The sequence below is a fragment of the Gorilla gorilla genome, chromosome 4, assembly GCF_029281585.2.
Source record: "Gorilla gorilla gorilla isolate KB3781 chromosome 4, NHGRI_mGorGor1-v2.1_pri, whole genome shotgun sequence".
Classification (NCBI taxonomy): domain Eukaryota; kingdom Metazoa; phylum Chordata; class Mammalia; order Primates; family Hominidae; genus Gorilla; species Gorilla gorilla.
The window spans coordinates 79004168-79023216 of record NC_073228.2 but is presented as its reverse complement, the minus strand read 5'-3'; the positions used below and the strand labels follow the sequence as shown (position 1 = coordinate 79023216).

The 19049-nt window shown below is 47.3% G+C and overlaps 1 long non-coding RNA gene across 1 annotated transcript; it reads right to left on the bottom strand.

Annotated features, from left to right (window-relative positions):
- Nucleotides 1-3203: 3203 nt before the first annotated feature.
- LOC129533346 (uncharacterized) lies at nucleotides 3204-8831 on the bottom strand. Its single transcript, XR_008679489.2, has 2 exons — nucleotides 8646-8831; nucleotides 3204-8513 (listed from the first exon to the last, which is right to left on the bottom strand). It is a non-coding gene; the product is annotated as an uncharacterized lncRNA (long non-coding RNA).
- Nucleotides 8832-19049: the final 10218 nt, after the last annotated feature.

The following is a 19049-nucleotide window of genomic DNA, read 5'->3' as shown; positions in this document are numbered from 1 at the left end:
TATGATGACAATAAAATAAAAGTTTTATAAGATCTCTCAAACCCAAGGGTTGGGAAACAAATTAAGCCTCAAATGAGGGGTTATATGTGCCAGACAAATTATAGGCCTGGAATTTGGAGGGCCAGCCCCACCTGGAGCTACCACTTGGCGGCCCCTTCACTCCCATAGCAACCAGCACAAACAGCAGAGGTGGCACCTGCCAGGGCTGTGTTCCTCCCAAAGCCCACCCTGCCCCAGGGGTGATACCCTGAGGGTCCAGTGCTCAGTCCAGTCCTGCAGTCAGCCCAGCCCATACCCAACATCCTGATTTGCCTTCCAACAGCCTTTGGCTGGTAACATCTCACCCCAGATTTCCAGCCGGAAAGCTACTCTGGAACCAACAAACTCAGATTCCAAGGAGAAGAGAGAAACTCACAGGAATTGCAGCCTGGAGAGGGTAAGCTCACTCCATATCTTGATATGTAGACCAGTAAGATCCAAACTGGGCTGCAGCCTGCAGAGGCATGTGGCACACACACAGCTTCCTATCAGAGTTCTTACACCTCTGGGCATCTCATCTGAGATGTCCCCGTCTCTGCCATGGTGACCTTCCCCTCCACCCGTGCCCTCCATCCTTCCTCCCTGTGGTGCGCTCAGCCTTGATCCATCAATTACCTCTCCTTCTCTTTTACATAAAACTCAGTTCTTCGTCATCCACTTCCTGTCAGCCTTTGCAAAAGGTGAACTCTCACACAAGAAATAACCGAAGTTCTTCTATGCACTGCTGACGTGAGTGTAGCGGCTGGAGTGTGAAATCAGAGCTACAAAGGCAGGTGGACCGGTGCATATCTCCAGTGGGTGATGGTACATGCATGTCCATTTCATTATAATTTTTAGAGTATAAAAATAGACTCTATATCCCCTACTGAGTATAAGATGTCTTTTCACAGTAATGAGAAATAAACAAAAGCAACCCCTCTCCCACATAACCAGTGTAAATTTGGGCTCTTATTCAAGTCAGCTCGGGTTTGAATTCTAGCCAACTGGTAAGAAGCAGCATGATTTTGGACAATCACTTAACTTCACTAAGTCTGTTTTCTACCTATAGGATCAAGCACCAGCTCCAAACAAACAAACAAAATATCAGAAGGCAGAGCTGTGATCCAAGCCCTCTTTTTCATGTTCAGAGCATACATTCTCCACCTTCATCCTACAATAATATCCCACCTAATGGAAATAATTATTTCTATTTTTGATTGCTTGTGACCTTTATAGCAGCCATGCATGAGGACACCCTCCACCCCTACCCTTGTTACTAACACGTACAATTGAACTAAAAAATATCAAGACATAATACTCAACAAACAACCCAGTCCCTGCTTCTCATGTTAGTTAAAAGCACACCAACAGGTAACTGGGAGATTCATACTGTGTAAGTAGCAAATATTCCAGGCCAAATATTCCTTGTGGGAGGGGCAGTGACGATCTCTGCAGCTCTCCATGCAGTGGGAGGCCTCCCTTGGACTGGTCGTTAGTGAACCTGCTTCACACCCTCCACAGCTCTTCCTGCAGTCTTCCAAGGCCCCCAGACTTGCCTTGTCCCCTCTCACAGGAGTGCTCTGTCTGCCTGTTGATGCTGGAGGTGCAGGTGGGAGCTTCTCGGGCCAACTGCTGGGGTCTCTGTCTCCTCTGATCTGCTGCAGGAGAACATCTTCCTGTAACCTCATCCTGTGTGTCTGCCCATTGGCTCTGCCAACTCACGGGGTGGCTGACATACTCTGGACAAGACACCCACCAGCATGAATTTGCCTCTTCTTTGTCACGGCAGTAAGGCTTTGTTCTAATTGTGTCACAGGAGCATTGAGGAGGACAGAAGCAGCAACTGTGACCTCCCCCTTGGCCATCAGAGGCACAGCTCTGCCCAGCTGCAGGCCACCTGCGGGCAGACCATGGCTCTCTGACACTCTGCATTTGAAAGCAAGTCTACAGTTGTCTTCCAAAGTGCTGACTCTTTTGAAACATCATCAAACAGAAAAAAGAGGAGAGATTGGAAGAAAAGCTGTGAGATGATGGAGGCCTGAGAGGGAGAACTGAAGAAGGGTGGAGGACCTCAGGCCAGGGCCAAGAGGGGACGTTGCCGTCACCAGCACTAAAGCCAAGGGTGGGCAGGAGCAGGGGCTTGTGGATGTCCCAGCTCAGACAGTGCTGCCCTCTTGCACCATCCCTCAACATACAGGTGGGGAGTGTGACTGCCTGTGCCAAGGTGGGCAGGAAGGGGAACTGCCTCCTACCAAGGTGTGGAAATTTCCTCCTGTGTAGGGAAGTGGAGAACCTATTATTTTTGCTACAACAATGTTCCTTCTCATCTTGTCTCCCTCAAATAGATGCTGGGATCCTGGCCAGGAGGTGCTGTCTTCCAGTTTTCTGTCTGTCCCTGGGCTGGAGTCTCAAGTGACAGGACAGGACACCTGGCAGACTCCTGAAAAACCCTGGCATGCCTGCAGTGTGCCCTGAAATGGACGCTGCCTTCCCTGCAACGGGGACACATGCTTCTTTCTCTAGAGTTACAGTGTCTTCAGGCTTTTCATCTTCATGGTGGTCAGTTTTTACCTTTAAGTTATTAATTTTCTTACAACATTTAGCATCTTGGCAGCAGGCTGTGATGCTTGAGTGGTGCTCACACACTGAGTTCTTAGACCTGATAATGCTTATTTTAAAGTTGCAAGGTCTACTACATTGACCCGAGGAATAAAAATTAAATCTTAAGTTCCCCCAGTTGACTGATAGAACCCTCTCTTGGCCAAAGGGCCCCAGAGAAACCTTAAAAACTGAGCTCCTGACCATGATGGCATGGGAGGTCAGACAGACTTCAGCATGTCCCTTCCGTATTAACCTTTAGCCAGAACTCTTTCCTAAGGAGTAAGCAGAAACCAGCTCTGGCAAACAAGAAACACAGGACTCCTTCCTTTATCATCTTTAGCCAATCATCTGAGGCCGTGGCTGGACTCACCCTACCTCTTTGCAGTTTTGGAGTGACAGTCACCAGCTTCACAGTGCATCCTTCCTAAAACGGACCACCGCCTCTGGACCAGTTTTGGCTGGCTCACAGAGGAGGCACAGTGAGTGGTTTGTGGCCCCTGCTTCACCTTTTGATGTCAGAGGCTAAAAACTACACCCTCGCATGAACACGTGACCCATGAAGAGGCATGAAACTCAATGGCACATTCACGTTTCTCCTTTCATAAATATTCATTGCTCCTCCTATAGTTTATTGAATATGTATGTTCTGCCACTCCATTCAGCATAAATTCCACACAGAATACAGTCACTCCTTCATATCCACGGGTTCTGCATCCATGGCTTCAGCCAACCTCGATTCAAAAACATTTGAAAAAAAAGAATGATTGTGTCTGTACTAAACGTACAGATTTTTTCTTGCCATTATTCTCTGAACAATACAATATAACAACTATTTACATAGAATTTACATTGTATTAGATATAAGTAATCTAGAGGTGATTTAAAGCAATCTTGTCCAACCTGCGGCCTACCCTCCAACACAAATTTGTAAACTTTCTTAAAACATTATGATTTTTTTTTTTGCGATTTTTTAAAGCTCATCAGCTATCGTTAGTGTTAGTGTATTTTATGTATGGCCCAAGACAATTCTTCTTCCATTGTGGCCCAGGAAAACCAAAAGATTGGACACCCCTGATTTAAAGCATGTGGAGGATGTGTGTAGGTTACATGCAAATACTATACTTTCATATATAAGGGACTTGAGCATCCTGTAATTTTGGTGTCCAAATCACCAAAACCCTTCCAGAGGAGGAGTTTTGGGACTAATCCCTTTGAAGATACCAAAGGATAATTGTATTTCTCTGATCACTGGTCACTAAAAAGTGTAGAGATTTCTCCGCACCAACCATTCCTTCAGCAGATAACAGCTGGGTGTCTCCTAATTCAATTCCATTCTGAAACTCTCTACCTGGACAGTGTCAGACCTCACAGGTTAAGGGCTCAGTCCCACCAGACTGTCCCTGCTTCAGATGCCAGTCACAAGTAGTAGGCTGTGACCTGTGCTTCTGCCCAACTGGCTGCAAATCAGGATTTCCAGCATCCCCTCCTCGGGTTTGATTAATTTGCTACAGTGGCTCACAGAGCTCAGGGAAACACTTTACTTACACTTCTTCATTTATTACAAGGGATATTTCAAAGGATGAAAATGAAGAGGCAGATGGAAGAGGTGCGCAGGGTGAGGCATCTGGGAAGGGGCTCAGAGCTCCCACACCAGCTCCGGACACACCACCCTCCAGACTCCACATATTCAGCTATCTGGGAGCTCTCCAAACCCTGTCCTTGTGGGTTTTCACTGAAGCAGCATTACAGAGGCGTGATCAACCACATCACTGGCAATTGGTGATCAGCTCAACCTTCAGTCCCTCTCGTCTCCCCAGAGGTTGGCAGGTGGGACTAAAAATCCCAACTCCCTAATCCCACCTCTATCTTTCTGGTGGCCAGCCCCCATCCTGAAGCTCTCCAGGGTCCCCAGCCACCAGTCATTTCATTAGCACACAAATGACACTCTTAGTACTTTGGAGATTCCAAGGGTTTTAGGAGCTTTTTGCCAGGAAATGGGGATGGGAATGAAGACCAAATATCTATCTCAAAATAGCACAGGAGTCTAAATTTGTAACAGGCTTTCTAACATGCAATTTGTTAAGTCATTGCATGACTTAAAAATAAGCTATTCGAAAGCTTTAGAAAGCTGTTCGGAGGGAAAAGTTGGTGATTGTTCATGAAAAGATATGGATGAGGCTGTTCATTTCAGCCGTATTTATTTGTTTATTTATTTATTTATTTTTTGAGACACAGTCTCACTCTGTTGCCTAGGCTGGAGTGCAGTGGCACAACAATGGCTCGCTGCAGCCTTGGAATCTTGGGCTCCAGTGATTCTCCTGCCTCAGCCTTCTGAGCAGCTGGGACCACATGAGTAGGCTCCTATGCCTAGCTAATTTTTATTTTTTTATTCTTTGTAGCGACGAGGTCCCCCTGTATTGCCCAGGCTGGTCTTGAATTCCTGGGCTCACAAGATCCTCCCACCTCAACCCTCAAAAGTGTTGAGATTACAGGCGTAAACCACTATGCTTGGCTTCAGCCTTATTTGTAATGACAAAAGAAAAACAATCTGATCCATCCTATAAACTAAAAATAAAATCCTAAGCCATCCCCACTGACTGAACAGACCTCCTCTTGGCCAAGGGAATCCCAAGCCTTGTTACACTCCTTCCCTTTTGGAGTTTAGGTGCAACTGTCCAGCATTAACATTAGAGATCCTAAGACTGACAAGACAGATTCTGTGTCAATAAAAGACCAAATTATAAACAAGACCTAAGGCCATGCCAGGTGAGGGTTTAGTCAGGCCTGCAGGCCATCAACCTTGCTACATAGCATCCTTAACTTAAAACATGCCTTTCTCCTGACATCAAATTTTAGACAGAGCTCACTCCTTTAACCAACTGCAAATCAGAGAATCTCTGAATCCATCTATGACCTTTAAACCCCTGCTTCAAGATGTCCCACCAATGTACATCTTCCATGTGTTGACTTATGTCTTTGCCTAGAACTCTTTCCTCCTCAAAATATGTACAACCAAACTAACCCGAGTGCCTCGGGAGTGCTTCCTCAGGCCCTTCAAGACTGTTTCCCCAGGCCACTGTCACTCATTCACTCATAGTAAACCTTTTTCAAATATTTTACAGAGTTTGGCTTTTCCATCAATAATCCATGTCTGAGAATTCTTAAATCAGCATTTCTCAATTTAGATTATCTATTTGCTCCTGTCACTGTTTTTGACATACCCTGATATGACCTATGCTTTTACCTAATTCTTCTTGCACATTCGCAGAGACATGTTCTGTCAGTGTCGCCTCCCAAGTGTATCATGCATCTGTCCACTTGCCACCATCTCTCTGCTACCCCCTTACTGGGAGTCCTGTCCCTCTTACTTGATGGTAAGTGTTTTGTGCTTCTTACTTCTTGACAGTAAGCGCTTGCGAATGGTGCTTCTTCCAGCCAATTCTCTTATGCAGCAGCCAAAATCCCGTTATGGAAAAACCAAGCTTCTTCCTGCTACACAACTTTTTTACTAGCTGCAAATTCAGGACAGCCAGCGTCTCATTAATTACTCAGGTCACAATTCCTATTTTTACATCAGAGTACCCTTCAATGGCTGACGTCCTGTGCAGTGCTGGCCCCTCCGCACACACAGCCCCTTCCCTGCGATGTCACCCTCATAATCCTGGTAGCTATCTGCCATCAACTCATTTATTTCTTAATAAGAGCTTTAGTGAGACATTATTTGCATTTCAAACAATTCACCACTGAAGTGTACAATTCAGCGGTTGTTAGTATATTCACAGAGCCGTGAAGCCATTATCCAGTCAATTGCAGAACATTTTCAGCATCCTGAAAGGATGCTCCCCATCCCTTCCAGACCTAAGCAACTGCTCATCTACTTTCTATTTCTACGAATTTGCCTATTCTGGACATTTCCATGAATGGAGTCATTTATGACCGGCTTCTTTCACTGAACGTGCTGTTTCTGGCGTTCACCACGGTGTGGCATTTCTCACGTGTGAATGTCGCATTGTGTGGATGGAGCACGTGTTGTTTATTCACTCATCAGTCGGTGAATATTTGGGTTGTTTCCTCTTCTTGGCTATAATGAATGATGCTGCTAAGAACGTTTGTGTGCATGTTTCTGTGTGAACATGTTTTCAAGAGTTGTGCTCTTAACACATTTGAGGAAGTTTTGGTGGAAGAGACCACAAAAAATGGCACATACATCTCAGCCTTCTGTTTATATAGAAAATATTTCTTGAAGGATACATTAAAAATTCTAGCAGCATGAGTGTCTCTGGATAGTGGGCCTTGGGCTAGGTATTATTTAAGAATTTATTGATTTTTTGCATTAAAGAGAAAATATTACTATTCTAATTAAAAATATTATAAGGAAGTAACATGCCACACTTTGCCTAGCTTGGTTTGCTAGTTCCACGAAGTCACTGGCCTGGCATGCCGGGCCCTGACCCTTCCTGCCTCACTCTTGGATTTGCCATAGAAGCACCTGCCATTTGCGCTCCTGCATATGGAATCTGTTTGCTCCGGCTTCAAGCCTTGTGCATTTGTCTTCTGCCTGGACGACACTTTCATCCACGCCTCTGAGAGACTGAACACTGCTCACCTTTCCCACTCACCTGGGGAGCCTTTCCTTAATCCTCGAGACTAAATTCTCTCAGACACCGCATGCCATCACTCTCCTCATTCTTACCCTCATGTTGACTCCGTGTGTGTGTGTGTGTGTGTGTGTGTGTGTGTGTGTTAGAGCTGTGTGGTGCTCCTCTTGGAAACACTTTCTGAACCCATCTGCAGGCCTGCTGCAGGAGCTTCAGAAGGCACATAGGGAGAGGGATGCTGGACTGAAGAAGGTCTCTTTATTGGATGTTTTCTTTCTAATTTCAGGTGGTGACTTTATGCTTGGTGGATCTGAAGCAACATCCTCAAGCACAAAATCATTTTTATGATGTAAAGATCCATCTGGGGGAGCACCTGGCACCTGTCAAACACCACCCAGCTCTGCCTAGAACCGGGCTGTGTTTGACCCTGCTCTCTCCTCAGACTGTGCTCCATGTGGACACCTGTGGCTAGCTGGGTGAGGGGGAAGACTGCGGGATAAAGAGAGAAGGAGGAGGCAGGAGAAATGCACCTGGGCATGCTGCCACCCCAGGCATGCACGTGAAATCTTCGTGGATGGGCAGGAAATGCCCATCCGTAGTAGCATGGGAAGCAGCATGGGGATAAACAAAGACCACTCAAATGAGAGACGCAAAGGCCCCGGCAAGGGAGTCAGCCATCGCCAGTTGCATTTTGGTAGAAATTTCCAGGCAGGCAGAGGATGGGAAAAGTTCACAGTGGAAAAAGAGGAGGCTCCAGGTGCACTCCGAGTGGAGGCTGTTGGCTTGGGGAAGCTGGGGTGGCTGACCAGAAACGGGGCCTCCTGTGTGGTCAGTTAGGGCAGCAGATTTTCTGGTTGGTTCTAAGTTGGAAGCTAGGACAAAAATTAGGGAAGCTGTTATTAGTCAAGTTCTGGCTGTTTTGGGCTGGTTGTTACAGGGCGGTGTTAGGCTCCGTGGATTGACTGGAGATAGCGGGCTGGCTTCCTGCAGGTCTGACTTCTAGTGGGCTGGCTTCCTGGGCTGTTGCTGCGGATCCCAGGCTGGCTTTGGGGCTGGTTGCTGCAGATTATGGCGCAGAGTTTGCTTTTTGTATGTAGTCTTGCCACTGTCTTTGTATATTCAGTCTCTCACAGGTCAGCTTATCAGCACCTGCCGGGCCACTCCAGGGCTTGCTACTTCAACCAAGGGATGGGTCTTGCAGATCTACCTTGCTAGTCCCCATTTCAGATGTGATGCTCGAGTCCTAACAAATGAAGGGCACATGTGTGGAGGCAGCTAACAGCACAGAGCCAACTTCTAGGAGAATAGGACGAGAGAACATAAAGATGTATTGAAAACCATAACTCTTGAAAACCGTAAAATCTCAATCCTCAGGCAGTGTCTGAAATAATCACAACAAAAAATTCTTTATAAGTACAGAAAACCCACCTTTCGGCCGGAACCGCCATCTTCCAGTAATTCGCCAAAATGACGAACACAAAGGGAGTGAGGAGAGGCACCCGATATATGTTCTCTAGGCCTTTTAGAAAACATGGAGTTGTTCCTTTGGCCACGTATATGCGAGTCTATAAGAAAGGTGATATTGTAGACATCAAGGGAATGGGTACTGTTCAAAAAGGAATGCTCCACAAGTGTTACCATGGCAAAACTGGAAGAGTCTACAATGTTACCTAGCATGCTGTTGGCATTGTTGTAAACAAACAATTTAAGGGCAAGATTCTTGCCAAGAGAATTAAGGTGCGTATTGAGCACATTAAGCACTCTAAGAGCCGAGATAGCTTCCTGAAACACGTGAAGGAAAATGATCAGAAAAAGAAAGAAACCAAAGAGAAAGGTACCTGGGTTCAACTAAAGCGCCAGCCTGCTCCACCCAGAGAAGCAATGGGAGAACCAATGGGAGAACCAATGTAGAACCAATGGGAAGGAACCTGAGCTGCTGGAACCTCTTCCCTATGAATTCAAGGCATAATAGGTGTTAAAAAAAAAAAAAAACAGTAGAGAAAACCCAAAAGGAAATAATCTGTAAAGAGGCAAAACCAGCAAAATCAAGGGAGACTGAGAAATATGAACCACAGCAACGGGACCCCACGGGATCCTAGCGTTGAGACCTTAAAGGGACCTTCGAGGACCTATGTCTAACCACAGCCTCCAGGCTGAACCTTTCTCACTGCCTTGGGGCCCTGACTGCACCAGGACCCGTGCACGGCTTAGCCCCTGCAGGAAGCCCAGGGCGTCCTGCTGGCCTTTGGTGCAGAGTCCTTGGATGGAGCAGTGGCTGTGGCTGACTGCAGACAGCGTGGCCTCATGCACTTTCTGTGTTAAATGCATAGGCGGTGGAGTGGAGAAGAAAGTGACAGGCAGAGAATGACAGATGCCCCCTCCCTGGTCTGCTGCTTCTCAGGGGAAGGTCTGCTGGGGTGACTAGGGGAGGAGGAGGCATGGCTCTGAGGCCTCCCTGCCGGCCACTCCAGGCGCTCCCAGCCCCCTGGCCTCCGGGCCCCACAGGTCCCTGAGCACCTTGCTGGGAGATCCCTGTGTCCTGGCAGTGGTGACAAAGCTCCTAAAGCCTACCTGTCAAAACTCCCAGCTCTGTGTTCAAGTATGTTTTTCAAAAAACATTGGAATGAAACTGGTAGGGTTTGCATGATCCTCGCAGTGGAGAAAAACGTTAATGACGTTGCTGGTTGGAGCCTGTGAGTGCAGCACCCCCTGCTCAGGACACACAGGCATTGGTGCTGCTGTTGCCAGTCCTGTCCCAGCCTAGCTGCCTTAGAGAGGTGCTGGAGGGTCAAACTCTGCAAAACTGCAGTTTGCCACTGGTGGGTGGCTCAGGACTCAAGGCTAGCCCCCAGCCCCAGTCCTACAAACCTTCCCTGTGGACCTGGCCTGATGCCACCCGTCACACCCCCACCCCCTGGGAGCGCTGAGGCCCAGTCCTGGCTGCCACACTCGCCGTCTCCTTGCTCCCCCTAGCCAGAGGGAGGCCCAGCACCTCGTGGTCGCTTTGGGGGTTGGGGGCCCCAAGTGCCTGGGGGACGTGAGTTCAAGCAGAAATGGTGCACCAGAGGCCCCAGCCGTCCGGCCGGTCCCAGCAGCGCCCCCATTTCTCACGAAGGCTGGCAGCTACAATTCGGGTGAAGTCAGCCAGCCCATCTGCACCTGAGCAGCGATACTGGCCCAACAGACTCCAAGTGCCTGGATTTGCGGTGCTAAACCTGAAGGCCTTACCCTGCAGATGCAGAGGCCGCCGCAGTAGATCACAGCAGGCAGAACTCCAGGCTGCTCTAACAAGTCAGCGCTCTTCCCTGGCACCACACCAGACCGGGCTGCCGACCACCTGGGTTTCTGCTGTGCCACACTGAAGAACATTTCTCCAGGGGACACAAACACTTAGCATTCTCTACTGAAGTTTTCTCTTTTACGTTTAACATTGAGGTGTGCGATTCATCCGGAGTGCATACTTCTGTGCACCGTGAGCTGGTGCCCGCAGTTTGCTGACCTGGGGCCGGGCAGGCAGGCATGGACAAGGAGTCCAGCACTTGTGGGGGAAGCTTTGGCAGCTCACTGACCAGGCAGCGGGTGCCCGACCTGGGTCCCTCTCCCTGCGCGCCCCTCCCCCATTTCCCCTCCCACGGTCCTCACTGGTCTGCCACACTGTCTTAGGGCAATTTTCCTTTCCTCCTGCTGCTCACCCCTTGCCTTCACAGAGCATGTTGCATGTGCAAACCTGGGTCTCTGACTGCAGCCCACCCTGGGACCCAGCAGGAGTAGGTGGTCATTCTCCAGGAGCATGTGCGGAGGTCTGTACCCTACCCTTTCATCCTCCGAGGTTAACAATAATAATAGTTATTGTTGCTGTTGTTCACCATTATTGTAATGATTACCATTATTATTTGTTATTGTTATAAAAACACTGAATGAGATTTTTCCATCCATAAAGGGTGTCTGGTTGACTGAAGGTAAGGAAGGAGGAATTTCAGGCTAGGAAATATTCTAATTCCTGCTGTAGCCCAGGGTCAGAGGTCAGGGGGAGTCCTCGGCCCCAGAGGTGCTGAATCAACCCTTCACTCACAGCAAGTTCCCGTGTCTCTGGGGCGAATGCCCAGGGGTTTGGTTGCTGGGTTACATGGTCCTTAGGCAGGGGAAGCAAAACTTTACCTCTACTTTACCTCTCCGGCTGGGCCTAAACTTTACCTCTCTGGCTGGGCCTAAGAGGTAAGTGGACATAAAACACATTAGCAGGAGAAAAGCACACAGATTTGCACATGTAAGTGGAACCCTGTGGAAAAAGAGATCCGAAGAAGCAGTTAGGCCTGAACGCTTATATACTAGGTTGGACAAAGAGTAAGTTGTGAAAACGTGCAAGACAATGGGGTCTGGGATAGGGCAGTTCATTGTGGAGAAGTGACGAGGCAGATGAGGGTTAGTTTAACGAGATTTGTTCATACAGATTCCCCTCGGCCCCAACTCCCTGCCTCTTGTGGTAAGAATGGCTTCCTTCCTCCTGGTACAGGGAGGGCGCCTTTCCCATGGGAGATTCACCTCCTACTTTCAGGAAGAAAAAGGGGAGGTCAGGGCATCTTCCTTGTGTCTGCTGTTTTTCAAGTGCCTTTAGCTCAAAATAACCCTTATGCTAAAGTGGCATATTTTGGGGTGGCATATTCTGCCACGCTTCACTTGCACTTTTTTGTTGTTGCTGTTTTCTTTTTTGAAACTGCCACACTGCTTTCCAGAGTGGCAGTACAATATTACCTTACCACCAGCAATGTGTGAGAAAGCCCGTTCCTCCACAGCCTCGCCCGCATTTGATGCTGTTCCTATATTTTGTTGAAGGCATTTGATGGATGTGTCATGACGTCTCACCGTGATTTTAATTTACACTCCCACAAAAGGCTAACGTCTTCTCATGTGCCAACTTGCCATCTGTACATCTTGCTCAGTGAAATACTAGTTCATGTCTGTGAACTAAGTTTTCTGAAAAGGAATGTGGAAAGTGACTTTATTTCAGTGAACAGTTTGTAAACGGGGAAGTTGCAGCCTTCAGTGTAAAAGGAAAGTAAGTTCTAGAAAACTAAGAAAGGGTTTGGGTTCTATGGTAAAAGTTTCTGTCCAGGTTTCCAACTACTTTCATTTATGTAAATGAAGGACTGAAACTCATGCTGTCCTGATCGGTGGATGTAGCTGAATCCTGATTAGTCAATACAGGTGAACCCTGATAGATGCAGTTGAGTCCTGATTGGCCAGGGCAGGGGAGTTCTGACTTGTTGTTCTTTAAGCCTTAAGCAGAAGACTGTCAGAAATTTCTTATAAATGGCTGTCAGGGGTCCAGGGAAGTGGTGCTCAGGATACAGTTATCTTGGCACTGACAACAGGAACTGGTTTGGTTTGGTTGTGGAAGGGAGGTTTTGTGATACTTTTACAACATCTTTCTGAGAACAGAGTACATGAAGGCTCTGTCACCCAGCTACGGCCTCCCTGGTTCCATTTTAACTTTGAGCACCTCAGTTAGTCTCCTGGGAGTCATTTTGTCTTTCTGCAGGGAGCATACTTTAACATGTCTTTCGTCAATTTTGTAATCGGATTTAGAAGAAAAATACCGTTGCATTTTGAGGTTTTTTTTTTTACACATTCCTGTAGAATATATGGTTTGTAAATATATTCTTCTGATCTATAATTTGTTTTCCTCCTCGTAAAAGGACCTTTCAGCTGGGTGTGGTGGCTCACACCTGTAATCCCAGCACTTTAGGAGGCCAAGGCAGGCAGATCACGAGGTCAGGAGTTCAAGACCAGCCTGACCAATATGGTGAAACCCCGTCTATACCAAAAATACAAAAATTAGCTGGGAGTGGTGGTGCGCACCTGTAGTCCCAACTACTTGGGAGGCTGAGGCAGGAGAATCGCTTGAACCCAGGAGGAGGAGGTTGCATGGAGCCGAGATTTCATCACTGCACTCCAGCCTGGGTGACAGAGCCAGACTCCATCTTGAGAAAAAAAAAAAAAAAGAGGACCTTTCACAGAGCCTGGGGTTTTAATTTTGATGACTTCCAATTTATCCATCTCTCTTTATGAATCATGCTTTTGATGTCAAGTATAAAATCTCCTTTTTTAGCCTAGATCCCAATTTTCTCTAAGAATTTTTTTCCTAAAATTTTATAGTTTTACATTTTACATTGAAATGTGTGATCCATTTGGAGTTAATGTTTGTGTGAGGTGTGAGGGTAGAACCCCCACAATTTATCCATTAAGAAAGGTGAGGAGACTTTATTTCTCATAAGGATTACAGCCTTCAAGGTGGCCATCCCAGCCAAGGGACCAGAAACAGGCACTTCGAAGGAGGAGGGGTTAGGGTAGCAGCTTTATGCTGGGCAGATAGGCTAAACATACATATTCAACAGGTTATAGGAGGTGCTATGAATATTCATGAAGGTGGTCCTGACACATGCATATTGAACAGACATGCATGTAGCATATGACCCATGTTCACTTTGGGGTGGAGACTTAACATTTAAATGTATTACAGTTAGGTCCTATATGTCAACAGGTCTTTTCAGGGCATGAAGGCACACAAGTGTGCAGCCTCTGTAAACCAGCCAAAGACAATCCATGGTTGGTGGTCTTATCAGGAAGTTATGGCTGGTAGAGCAGGGGTTTAGTAAGTCAGTGGGTGGTGGAGCTGGAAATTGTTTTAATCTTGTCTATCTTGAGGCCAGTGGTTGTTTAGCTGCTAGAGAAAAAGAAAAGCCTTGTGGTCCTTAGAACACAGTTTATTCTTTAAGCATAGGGTTAGTGACTTAACCCTTGCCTGGCATGGCCTTAGGTCCTGTTTATAATTTGGTATTTTATTGCCACAGAGTCTGTTCTGTCAGTCTTCTGATCTCTGTGTTAACATTAATGCTGGTCTAAACCCCAAAAGGCAGGGGGTATAATGAGGTGTGTTTGACCTCCCACCTCATCATGACTAGAACTAAACTTTTAAGATTTTCGTGAGGTCCCCTTGGCCAAGAGGGGTCCATTCATTTGGTGGGGGCTTGGGATTCTAAAGTTGACAGTGTCTGGGTCAAGGGTTTTGGTTTGCCTGCTTGTTTGCTGTGCCTGTGATGTGCAATTGCCCTACTCCCATTTGATGGAAAGGCTACCTTTCCTCCCACGAGGTGCTTTTGCATGCTTGTCAAAAACCAGCTGGGTGCATTTGTTTTGGTCTCTTTTCTGTTCTGTAGATCATCTCCCTCTGTCCATACCACACTGTCTTTACTAGCTATTTAATGTGTTGAAATGGGGGTAACTTAATACTTGTTTTAAATTCTTCATTTAACATTTCATCATCAACATTTATCTCATCTAAAACAAAACAAATTCACACAGTGTACGGTGTGGATGTACTGGAGTTTATTTAACCCGACCCCTCTTAATCAATGGCTATTATCCCCCACCCCAGTTTTTTTTGTTATTATAGTAAATAATGCTGAAATATATTTAAAAGATTGTTTAAAGTTTATTTTTAATTGACAAATCATAATTGTATATATTCATGGGATACAATGTGATGTTTTGATATATGTATACATTGGTGGAACAATTACTTTAAGCTAATTAAGATATCCATCACCAACCACATCTATTTTTTTGTGGTGAGATTATTTAAAATCTACTATTTAAGGAATTTTGACATATAAAATGCATTAACTACAGTCACCGTGCCATGTGGATCACTAAAACATATTCCTCTTGTCTAACTGAATCATTGTACCCTTTGACTAACATCTTCCCCCTCCTGCCCTTCCCCCGGCCTCAAGTAGCCACCGTTCTACTCTCCGTTTCTATGAGTTCAACTATTTTCAGATTCCACATACAGGAGAGACCAGGTGGTATTTGTTTCTGTGCCTGGCTTACTTTTCTTAGTACAATGACCTCCACGTTCATCCATGTTGTCGCCAATGGCAGGATTTCCTTTTATTCAAAGGCGGGACAGTACCCCGTGGTGTACATACATCACATTTTCTTTATCCGTTCAGCCACTGGTAGACGTTTCCATATCTTGGCTAGGTTGCTTCCGTATCCTGGCTACTGTGAATGAAATCAATATTCTTATCTATGCATAAGCGATCCCCACACTCATTTGTTATCTTTTGACTTTGCTTGTGTATTTTGTTCAAACTGTATGTTGTCAAGCCGATCAATCATTTCCTTGATGGCTTCTGGGTTTATTTAATGCTTTAGAAAGGCTTCCCCATTCCGAAAAGACAGAATAAAAGCGATTCACTCATGTTCTCCCTTTCACGGTTTCAACTTCACTGTCTCTCCCGCCGCCAGAGCCCAGCAAAACTTTCTAATCCGCGAGGAGCCCGGGACCCCGCTGCCCTGGGAAGCCGAGGCAGGGCGCCGGCCTGCGGGGGTCTCCGGGAACGTTCCCGGTTCCCGCGGAAGATCGCCAGGCCCGGAGCCGCGTGGGCTGTCTGTCCTCGCAGGTAGCAGTCCCTCGGAGCAGAACGGTAGTTAGGAAAAATTTTCAAGTCTCCTTCGGGTGCGGGGTCGCGCCATTCCAGGCGGTGCCAACTGGGAGCTCCTCCACCCGCCCCAGGCCGAGAAACGCGATCCCAGTTGGTCAGGGACTAGGAGAGGCCTCGCCCGCCGGAGATGCGGATCCGATCCGCGGCCGCTGGCGCCGGCTGTCGGGCGCCACCTGGCTGCACTGTTAAGGTTTTCTCTCCGGCGCTCTGGCGAAGCCGGCAAGAGAGGGGATTTGGCCACAGGGCGCGGTGCAGAGTTCCAGGGGACTGGCAGCGCTGGCAGGATGAGCCCGGCTTTGCTGGGTGTACTCTTCGTCCTTTCGTCGGAGATTAAACCTGAGGGTCAGCGTTGGAGGCGCGCTCTTGAGCTCGGAGTGCTGTGGCCTGAGCGGGTCAATTAGTACACGCGGGAATCGCTGGGCCTTCCGAGAGTGTGACCGGGGGATGGGGTACCCCGCCCGGACGCTGGCTGGCGTGGGGCCCGGTCCTCAGGCCTTCCATTACACCCATTATCTCCAAGCCCCGACCCGGAGGTGAGGACCGGCCCGGCTGTTCCAGGAGGACTGCGGAGGGTAGCATGGGCCCGTCCGTGGCCACGCGTGGGTCATGGTCATCCGACTTGAGCTTCACACCTTTTTCTGAGTCTTGTTTTGGAGGTGGAGACTGGCTTGGGCAGTACGAGAAAAACGGGGAAGGCGCAGTGGATTTAGCCGTGGCCCGCATAATGGGATTTTGTGGTTGGACTTTGGGGCCCCCCCTCCCCACCGGGGAAGAGCGTACAGCCTCTGGCTCCGAGATAAAGGGGCGACCAGATGTCCGATGGATGATCTTTGTTAGAGTTGCTGGGTCGATCAGCCTCATTTCTGCAGTTTTGATGTGGCCTCAGAAAGTTGATCAGATCGACCAGCAGCCCAACCCAGCAGATGGGCAACTAGAATTTGGGAGAGGAGAAGGGGGCAAGGCGAGGGGAGAAGGGCGTCGGGGGAGGCCTGTGGGGAGGTGAGGAGGGGAGGGTAAGGGTAGGGGGATGGGGGAACCTGAGATTATATAGCAATAGTAATTGTTATAAGCAAGTATTATAAACAAATAATAATTTATTTACATTTAAAAACTATGTCAATATAAATAATATACATTTATAGAATTATAAGTATAAATTATACTTTATAAATAATAAATCTACATAAATAGTGATTAGACATAAACAGTTATACTTCTGAAGAGGACGCAGGAGGGGCTTTCGGTCTGCAGAAATTTCTAAATGCCCCTGGGGAGGCTGAGGTAGGTCGACCCCGGTGAATTTTGAAGTCCACTCTGGGTGGGGAGCTGGCCCGGGAGGCGCTGGGGAGTCTGTCCCCTGCCCGGCAGCTGTCCCTGGCCTAGGGCGCTCCTCCCCAAATTTTCCAAGGCTTCTTTTGGCTGCCAGGGATCTCACGGTTCCACTCACGCCTGCCAGGGAGCCCCGAGGTGGGAATGCGACCCGAGGTGGACCCTGACGAGGCCTGGCGTCCTACCCGCCCGCCCGCGATCCGGATCCGTCCGGCTGGCTTTCACGCTGGTTGTCTAGCGACACCTGGCGGCCACCTTTATATATAGCAAGCTCTACCAGCAGGGGCGACGTGGGATTGGGTGGCCGGATGGTTAAAGGGGATATTAGGTTATGGTGGGGGGTGGGGGGGCGTCCTGAGGTTTATAGTAGTAGTAGTAATAATATTCTTCTTTTTATTATGTAATTTATAAATATAAATTGTCATAAATACACAAATAATATATACTTATGTAGATACTATAAATGTCATAGTATAAATATGCGTAATAGATAGATTATATATTTTAGTAAATATTTATGTATAAATATTAAATCAGTAATTATAATTATTTGGTCCTTGCTGGGATTCATCATTATTGTAATTATTACCATTATTATAAATAGTAATTGTAGTAGTAGTAATAGCAGCTTTTTTTTTTTTTGAATAGCAACACTGAATAAACTGTCTCTGTCAAAGAAAGGTGTTCAAGTGACTGGAGATAATAAAGAAGGGTTTCAGTCCGTGGGATTTAAAAAATCCACCCAAGAGCCTGGTGACGCTCTGACCCACAGTCTGTGAAGCAGCCAGCTGGAAACTGCATACAGCAACCCTAATGGTCAGGACTGCACTGAGGCTTCCCTCCTTTTTGCCTTTGCTTCCAACTTAGGACCAACAGGGAGAACCAAATAGGCACCCTCTTACCAGTCAGGTAGGATCCCCTGACTGGATACAGGAGATGGAAAGAAATTGTTTAGGCAGATAGGGCAAAAGAGTCCTTGGCAGAACTCTAACAAAAAACATCCCAAGAAATCATTTCTTTCTAACAAAGAGCAGCCTGAAAGATGGAGCTGCAAACATAGATGAGGAAGCTGGAAGCTTGCCGGCGGGGAGGCCTGCAGCTGCACTGATAAAAGGGACTACCTGGGGCCAGGCATGTCCACCATGGGGGGTTCACCTTCCCTAATTATTTTTTGTTGTTGTTAACACATGCACAGTAAGAAAGAAATAAGCAACATGGAGTAGCTACCCACGTGCGTAATAAAAGATTGGTGTGGGGGCGTCCAGAGATTCGTGCCCTATGCAGATGGCACACCTGGTCCTAACTTTTTTCACACCCGATGTAGATCAGACACTGCTCCCCACTAGCTCATCTATAAAAATCTTTGCATTTCACTGTGCATCAGCAACCTATTTTTCCGGGACCCCTCTCTGTAGCAGAGAGCTATTCTCTTTCTTTCACCTATTAAATTTCCACTCTTAACCTCACCCTTTGTGTGTCCTCGCCCTTGATCTCTGTGGCTGTGAGACAATGAACCTTGGGTGTCACCCCAGACAATGAGGCCACTTCACTAGCAGCCGCCTCTGGCTTCCTCAAGCAGCTGGCAATCCCATCAGGACTCCTCTTCCCCTTTTCCACCACACAGATTTCCCATTCCTCTCCCTGCCTTTGAGTCTCTGCCAAACAGTATTGAGCTGCATGAAAGAACCTGAAATGCATATTACTGACTAAAAGAAACTGATCTGAAAAGGCTGCATACTGTAAGATTCCAACTCTGTCACATTCTGGAAAAGGCACAACCATGGAGACAGTAAAAAGAACAGTGGTTGGCAGTGGTTGGGGAAGAGAGGAATGAACAGGCAGAGCACAGGGGATTTGCAGGACTGTGAAACTACTCTGTATGATATGACAGTGGTGGATATGGCATTAGACATCCGTTCAAACCCACAGAATGTACTGAGGACTAAACTGACGTTTTTTTCTCTCTTGCCCAAATTCCTATCTAAGGGGCCTGGGG